The sequence below is a fragment of the Cibotium barometz genome, chromosome 3 (genome assembly GCF_041138505.1).
Source record: "Cibotium barometz isolate CiBa-2024 chromosome 3, ASM4113850v1, whole genome shotgun sequence".
Lineage (NCBI taxonomy): Eukaryota > Viridiplantae > Streptophyta > Polypodiopsida > Cyatheales > Cibotiaceae > Cibotium > Cibotium barometz.
The window spans coordinates 60,109,148-60,117,387 of NC_141048.1; positions in this window are offsets into that span (position 1 = coordinate 60,109,148).

Sequence of the window (8,240 nt, forward strand, 5' to 3'; positions counted from 1 at the left end):
AGCAAAGCAAGGCAAGGCAAAACAAATTAGAAAAGTAGCACGAAGAAAGGGAACAAGAGAACCATCGGACATGCAACACAGAATCCATGGAACCTTCTTCTTCTTCGACTAGAAAACTTGGACATAAAGAAACAGACGGCTTCACAAAGAAAGAGACGGCCACTATAAAATTTATATTTAAACATAACCAAATCTGTGAGCTATGCTAAGTTTGCATATAAATTGTAAAGGTCTTGAACAAAATGATTTGGACCTAAGAGACACAACTAGCAATGAGCCCATCATAGGAGATGACAATAACCAAGGTCCATCATAGGAGATGACAATAACCAAGTTCTACATGGGATCATCAACAATCTACCAAGCTCCTAAATGATCAATTACCTAGTAGTAGGCAATCTTAACAATGGGTGAGCTATTTAGCTTGTCATTCTTCTTTCAACTGGCTAGCTTCTATAACTGTTATTGTAGCCTTGTCCATGGTATGATGACCCATCGCTTTGGATTCCTTTGAAATGTGTGAGCACAATAGGCTATTCTTAATGATACCACTAAGTTATATTATATTTGGCAACCCCATCCTCGATAGAAATAGGACCTCCTCAATAATAATCTCTTTATGTAATGAGCCAATGTTGCTCTCACAAGAAGATGTGGAAGTTTTTTTTATTAGCCTCACAAGTCGACTTATTTCTTCCATGCCTCTCCTATAGTTATGGCTATAGCAACAATTTGAATGACTCACTTTTATGCACTTTACTTTACATCTACTACTTAAAAGAGCACTTAAATGCACTTAATAGATAAAATACATGGGAAGAAGAAGGAAGAAGAATAATGGAATACACCTCCTCATTTGACAACAGTCTTGCAGTAAGGAAAACATGCAATAAGAAGTTAATCTCATAAATTACTCAAGTGTTGCTTCGATGTATCAAAATTAGGAACCGAGATTCACATTCTCATTTTTATGATTGCCCCCCATCTCTTCTCCTCCATTGCCTACAAGCCTTGGATTATTGTTAGCCTCATTGCAACCTTGCTTATGCTTGTCTAAAATTAAGTGAGCTCACAAAAATTAAGAAAAATGCAATCACTTGCAGAGGTTTTCCACCTAGTTTAGTTATTCTGCCTATTCTTAATTTTCTCATTTACTAACCTCCCTTCCCCTTTCCTTCTAAAGGAGCCATGAACATTGAGAATTCACCCCCAGTCTTTGACCAATCACAACACAACTTCTCTATTATGCCCACAAAAAAGTCTTCCGCTCAATCATGTGAGGACACAATCGGCATTTAGAAGAGGGTATATTGAACCTTTCTTAGGGTTAAACAAATGTTGCCCACTAATATTCTTTACACTAAAGAAAAACGATAAGCACACCAAAAGGATGTATGATCCAAGCTATGAATCAACAACATTGTCTATATCTATAACTTGGATGGATGCATGTAATGGTCCAATGAAAGAGTTATGGCAATTCTTACCCTAAAATTATGTGGAAGTAAGCTATGATAAATTCCCTAATGATGTACTTCATAGATGTATTATATGAGATTATCGTATAAGCAATAAGCCACATATGAGCCATATGTGCTTGACATTGTACAATTCAAGTGTGTTAATGCATAAGGCCTTATAAGTCAACCTTTCTCATAGGTGCTCGACCACACACTTTAAGTGTGTGTAAATGTATAAGACCTTGTATATAAGTCAACTTTTCTCATAATGTAAACACAATCTCTTGTTATAAATTATGTCTTACTCTTTCTTCTCTACTCTATTCTTATGCTTGTGTAGCTACCATAGGTGTGAAAGAGAGGAGATGAATTTCCTAATAATATACTTCATAGATATATTATATGAATATAGCATTGTAAAAGCAATAGGCCACTTATGAGCCACCATAGACACTCGACCAACCATACTTTATGTGTGAACACATAAGGCTTTGTATGATATAAGTCAACTTTTCTCATAATTCAAACACTGTCCCGTGTAAAATTGTGTCTTACTCTTGCTTCTCTACTCTATCCTTATGCTTGTGTAGCTACCATAGGTGTGAGAGAGAGGAGATGCATTTCCTAATGATGTACTTCATAGATGTATCCTATATAGCAATGTATAAGCAATAGGCCACTTATGAGCCCCCATAGGCACTCGACCAACCACACTTTATGTGGTGTAAACACATAAGGCTTTGTATAATATAATTCAATTTTTCTCATAATTCAAACACACTCTCACATTGTAAAATTGGGTCTTGCTCTTGCTTCTCTAGTCTATCCTTATGCTTGTGTAGCTACCATATGTGTGTGAGAGAGAGGACTGTATAATACCTATTAAGAGAATTGCTTTAAGGTGACAGATTGAGGACAAGAGACATGATATCAAGAGTTGTCCACACATGATGATTATCTTTAGAGAAAAAATCTTGGATAAAAAATCTCCATGACAGTATTGGGAGTAGAGGTAGAGCGGGTTTTTTAATATCTAAGCCTATACAGTGGAAGCTAGTTCAGAAGACACATAAGTATGAGAACATTGAAGCAATGCATAGATTAGCTTGCAAGCATAAAGCCACTCACTACGTTATGGAAGAATAAAGGTCAACCCATCAATAAAATTACATCGGTATGTACAACAACATATGAACAATTCATATGCCTACACACTCTTCCAAGCCTTGCAGTTCCAATTCTTTTCTTCATGTCAATTTATTAAATTAAAATAACTAGAAATGTACAATCATCGAATTCAGTTGTGTGTAATCTCAAACTTTATAATGTGCTAGTGTTATTTCCGTACATTAAATTCCTTTTAGAGCTTTGTAATATTTAAAGAGTAACAAAAGTGCATACACATTTTCTTTGTAAACACACAATTAATATATCATGTATATGTGTACATACACTTTCATGTGGATGGAGAGTTGGCACATTTGCATATGAACATATGATTAATATATGTTTTTATATGTATATTTGTGTGTGTGTGTGTGTGTGTGTGTGTGTGTGTGTGTATGTATACATACATACATACATATATGTATATATATATGTATATATGTATATATATATGTATATATGTGTGTATATATGTGTGTATGTATATATATATATGTGTGTGTGTGTGTGTGTGTGTGTGTGTGTGTGTGTGTGTGTATAGATGTATGATATATATATATATATATGTATGTATGTATATATGTATAAATATCTGTATATATATATACATATATGTATGTATATATATACATATATGTATCAGGCTTGAGAGCTCACAATAGCCTTTGGCCATAATAATCCACTTCTATCCCTTTTCTCCTTAATTTTTGGCAAATAGATACACACACACACACACACACACACACACACACACACACTTTCATGTGGATGGAGAGTTGGCACATGTGCTTGTAAATATATATTTAATATATGTGTGTATATGTAAATATATATATATATTTACACTCTCATGTGTGTGGAGATTTTGCACACTTCCTCTCCAAAATTTACAAGACCCAAGGAACATAGTACTATAGATTTATGAGTTTGATTTATGTACACACACACACACACACACACACATACACTTTCATGTGGATGGAGAGTTGGCACATGTGCTTGTAAATATATATTTAATATATGTGTGTATATGTAAATATATATATATATTTACACTCTCATGTGTGTGGAGATTTTGCACACTTCCTCTCCAAAATTTACAAGACCCAAGGAACATAGTACTATAGATTTATGAGTTTGATTTATGTAATTAGATTCTCCTTGAAATATCTATTGTGAGTAAATTTTACAAGCCTCCCTCGAGTCACAAACTTTAGCTACCTATTTTTTGCCTCACTCCTATGTATCACATCTTTTTGGACAATAATACTATAATAAATTATTATAGAAAGATGACCCTTTCACACTTACCTCTCCTCCTCTACCTTGTCTTGAGCATCCATTTGTTTATGTGACCCCCTCTCCCTACCCTTGTGATAGCCATTTCATGTTTAGATCTATATCATCTACCAAAGAACTAAACACATGACAATGCTCCAAAAAAGTCATCAAGACCCCATAAATTCAGTACCACATACCTCTACCATTTACCAAAGAACTAAACACATGAGAATGCTAAAAAATTCCTCACGCTCCCATAAATTCAATACCGCACATATCTCTACCTTGCCTTAAGCATCCACTTGTTTATGTGACCCCTTCTCCAAGCCCTTGTGATAGCCATTTGTGTTTAAATATTTATCATTTTCCAAAGAACTAAACCCATGACAATGCTCAAAATAATAATAATGATAATCCTCAAGCTCCCATAAATTCAATACCACACAAATCATTATAATGTAAAAATTTACCCTAATCTCAAAGAAAGTAACAATAAAATATTCACCAATTCAGAGACAAGCTTGCAATGGGTGATTCATTAACATACATCAAGGCTTGAGCATAGTTGTGGGGGATTGTGTTGCTTTTCCCCTTAAGTATGATGCTCAATAGTGTGATAGTTCTCCATACATTTTGCTTTCTCTGATCTAAGAACTTGCTCTTTGGGTCTTGTTATGGAGCCATAGGCAAAATGAGTTCTCAATTAAGATACCAAAAGAGCTTGAAGTTTGCACCTATTTGAACCATCTCCATATATAGCTTAACAGGCTAGGGAGTTAGATTTGTGTGGGCCATTCAATGCTCAGAAACATGTATAAATTGTTATAAATCTATGAACCCTACCCAGCCATGCTTCTTGTCTTGTTTATGACCTGTAAGAGCGCATGGCAAAAACCAACATGAGGAATACAAGAAAAGGCTATTAAACCTAAAGAGGTAATTTTTTGGGGAGATTAAATTGTTACCTTGATGGTTGCTACGAGATTCCATTACACTTAGATCCATCTTTGCCTACTCAAAGCTTGGATTTGTAGCCACGTATATGGTAGTGATGTGTGGACGTAGGCTAATAATGGGTTGGGGTACTTTTTCCCTCCTTAGGAGGTTTTTTTCCCTGAGCGTGTGTATACGCTTATGAGTGTGTGTTAATGATGACCTTATCATGTCACTTCACTTGTACTTCACTCATTCTCATCAATCTATTTTGAGTTATATGCTTCTCTCTGTCTCTACTTGCTTGATGCATGTGTGTGCATGTGTGTGCGTGCGTGCGTGCGTGCATGTACGTGCATGTACGTGTGTGTGTGTGTGTGTGTCGCTACCTTTGTCTCCAAATTGAGTTGGAGAGAGAATATGTACTAGAGAGAGGAATAGAGAGTGAGTTAAAGAGAGAGTTAGAGAGAAACAATGAGTGTCAGAGAGAGAGAGAGAGAGAGAGAGAGAGAGAGAGAGAGTTAAAGGGAGTTAGAGAGAGAGTGAGAGTTAGAGAGAGAGGGGGGATAGAGAGCTAGAGAGTATTAGAGGGTTAGAGAGAGAGGGAGTTAGAAAGAGAAAGAAAGAGAGTTAGGGAGAGAGAGAGAGAGAGAGAGAGAGAGAGAGAGAGAGAGAGAGAGAGAGTATTAGAGAGAGAAAGAGAGAGTTGAAGAGAGGGGGGATAGAGAGAGTTAGAGAGAGGGGGGGTTAGAAAGAGAAACCCTAAAAGGGCTTGTTAGAAAATTTAAAAAACGCACTTACCAAATAAACCCTTAAAATGGGGCTTGTTTAGAGGGGGGGAAAAAAAGATACTTACCCTAAAAGGGCTTATTAAAACATTTTAAAAAGGTACTTACCAAATAAACACTTAAAATGGGGCTTGTTAGAGGGGGGGAAAGCTACTTTCTCTTTAAAAAACTTGAAAAGGGCTTGTTAGGGGGGGGGGGAAGGTACTTGCTAACCACTAGGCTTGTTAGGGGGGGGGGGGGGGGGAAGCTACTTTCTCTTTAAAAAACTTGAAAAGGGCTTGTTAGGGGGGGGGGGGAAAGGTACTTGCTAACCACTGGGCTTGTTAGAAAAAAAAAGTACTTACCAACCACTAGTTAGAGTTTTCTTTTCCCCTACACCTCAACAAGCTTGCAAGTTGCAACTTTGCAAGTTCAATTCCCATCTCCCTTCATTATACTCGTCGTCGATGTTTGCCTTAGTAGTACACGTACCTTTGTCATGCTAATGTATGCTCAAGGAGGAAGTCTCTGAGCTATGGGAAAGTGCTTCTTCCTTATTTAACGCCACCTAAAAAGACATACAAAGAGTAGGGGGAAGCCTCTTGGCCTGTCCTTAGAGCCACAAGCCCCCTCTTCTCTCTATTGGGAAAGGGGTCACCGAAAGCCTTTCCTAGTCATCTAATGGACATGAAGAGAACAAGCTATCAAAGGACAATTTTGTAAATGACAATGACATGAGGTCAAGGCCTACTTACCAAGTCATTTATGTTGAGATAGATGGCACTCAGAATGCCAGACTTGATCCGCCAGGTCAGCACGAATAGGCGGATCATGTGAGAGTGATGAATAGGCAAGATATGTAGCACATCGCTACCCCGCTACACATCAAATGTGGTGTGTGTGGGCTAGTGCCGCCATAAGCGGGGCACACTTAGTCATTTTTAGTAGTAATAAAGTAAGAGAGTTAGTTCTAGCACACAAAGAATAATCAAATAAAATCTCAAGAAGCTCTATTCCTCTCCATTGTTGTGTCGGTGTGTATGCATACATGGTACATGTCACAAATCTTGACATGGTATCAGAGCCCATTAGGGGCTAAGTGGGTGTGTGAGTTCTGACAAAAAATAGGTTTTCTTCATGCTCAGTCAGTGTGATCAGCTTCAAGGAATACATCGCACGGATCTTCCTAGTAGCGAAGGAGGAGGCGAGAAGGAAGCCCTTTGTGGAAGAACAACCTCATATTCGTGGAAGGAGCTATCTTCAATTGAATCAATTACTTGCCCAATTTCAAATCTGACAGCATATTTGAGGCCCTGGAAAAATCTACTTCATGCCACAAACCACTCTCATCCATTTCTATGCAAGAAAGAGGATGTCCCGTTTTGGCAGCGTGACTAAAAGAGGAAGTGGATGTTACTTCACTTGACAAAACTAGAGGCATTGTGCATTGTTCACATCATTGAATGCTTGGAATGCATTTGGTATATGCCTTCTGAGGAGGCACTAGAGCACTGGATTGACATGCAGGTGATGCCTTGGATGCTTAAGAGGCAGTGAAAAGCAAGAAAACGTAGATTTGGATGTCGATTTGCAGGATTGTAGCTTAGTCAAAAACAAGTAGTTTATACATTTTATGCCTTGTTGGGCAGCTTGAGCAGTGATTGTCCTCTTTGGAAAGTGCATCTCTTTCTTGTGTTGGAAAATCCACAGACACCATTAAAAATGTTGATGATACATTGAATGCATAGAGGATTTGTGTAGATTATTTGAGATCTTTGGGCATCTTTTGTATGTTGATTTTGAGCAACGTTTGCATTGATTTTTCGAGGGGAGACTTTGCTTATTTGGGTACAGATATTGTGCTTTGAGACATGGTAAGTGAATCTTCATTGAATGTGTCTGCTATCACTAGAGAGAAATTGAATGTGTCCACTATCACTGAAGAGAAATTGAGCAAGCACAATTACCCGGCGTGGAAATTTCGCATAAAGAATTATCTCATCGGCAAAGAGTTGTGGGATATAGTTGATGGCATGAAAGTTAGGCCCACATGCTCAGTCTCACTAATCCAATGATGATGAGAGCATGGATCAAGAAGACCCACCAGGTGATTCACTATATGTCCACCATCACCATGGCCACGAGCAATAATCGTGGAAGAGGCCGTGGACGAGGTCTAGGCCGTGGAAATTGGCAACAACCGGTGCTAAAAATCAGCAGCAAAATTAGTCCCATCGTGAGTTCTTTCGTGGAAGATATGCCAGAGGTAGGGGGAGTGCTCGAGGCCATGGTGTTCATGAGCAGGCTAGAAGCCTGGCTCATGTAATTATTATGGCATTGCTGGACATTATGCTTATGAATGTCACAAGAAGCAAGCAGATATTCAATGGCGCAAGATATCTCAGGGTAATTATGCCGCAAATGATCAGTCTCGTGTTGGTGATTTACTTGCTATGGAGCATGTTATGGGCAAGCACTGTATAGTCATCATCAGGAGAAGAGTGGTAAGTCGATTCTGGTGCATCGAATCATATGACACCACATGGGGAATGGTTTACAAAATTGTAACTACTGAAGCATGCATCTTATGTGTACACAGGGTGTGTACACAGGGGATGACACAAAGCATGCT